The sequence below is a fragment of the Helianthus annuus genome, chromosome 16, assembly GCF_002127325.2.
Source record: "Helianthus annuus cultivar XRQ/B chromosome 16, HanXRQr2.0-SUNRISE, whole genome shotgun sequence".
In the NCBI taxonomy this organism is placed as follows: Eukaryota; Viridiplantae; Streptophyta; class Magnoliopsida; order Asterales; family Asteraceae; genus Helianthus; species Helianthus annuus.
Window position 1 is genome coordinate 183,986,926 of NC_035448.2, and position 310 is coordinate 183,987,235.

Here is a 310-nt window from a genome sequence, read left to right on the forward strand (position 1 = left end):
ATATAACTAATTTCTTGGAAATATGTGATACCTTTCGGATCAATGGAGCATCAAACGATGCCATCCGCCTCCGTATGTTTCCCTTCTCACTAAAAGACCGAGTGAAAGCTTGGCTCAACACCCTCCCAGCTGGATCGGTAAACACCTGGGATGAACTAGCCCAAAAATTTCTATATAAGTATTTCCCTCCTTCTAAAACTGCTAAGTTAATGGCTGAAATTAATACATATTCACAAGAGGACGGGGAATCCTTATATGAAACTTGGGAAAGGTTCAAGGAGCTATTACGCAAGTGTCCCCATCACGGCCT

General features: G+C 42.3%; 1 non-coding gene across 1 annotated transcript; it reads right to left on the reverse strand.

Moving 5' to 3' along the window:
- Positions 1-203: 203 nt before the first annotated feature.
- On the reverse strand, positions 204-310 carry LOC118488631. The gene has a single exon (XR_004885175.1). It is a non-coding gene; the product is annotated as a small nucleolar RNA R71 (small nucleolar RNA).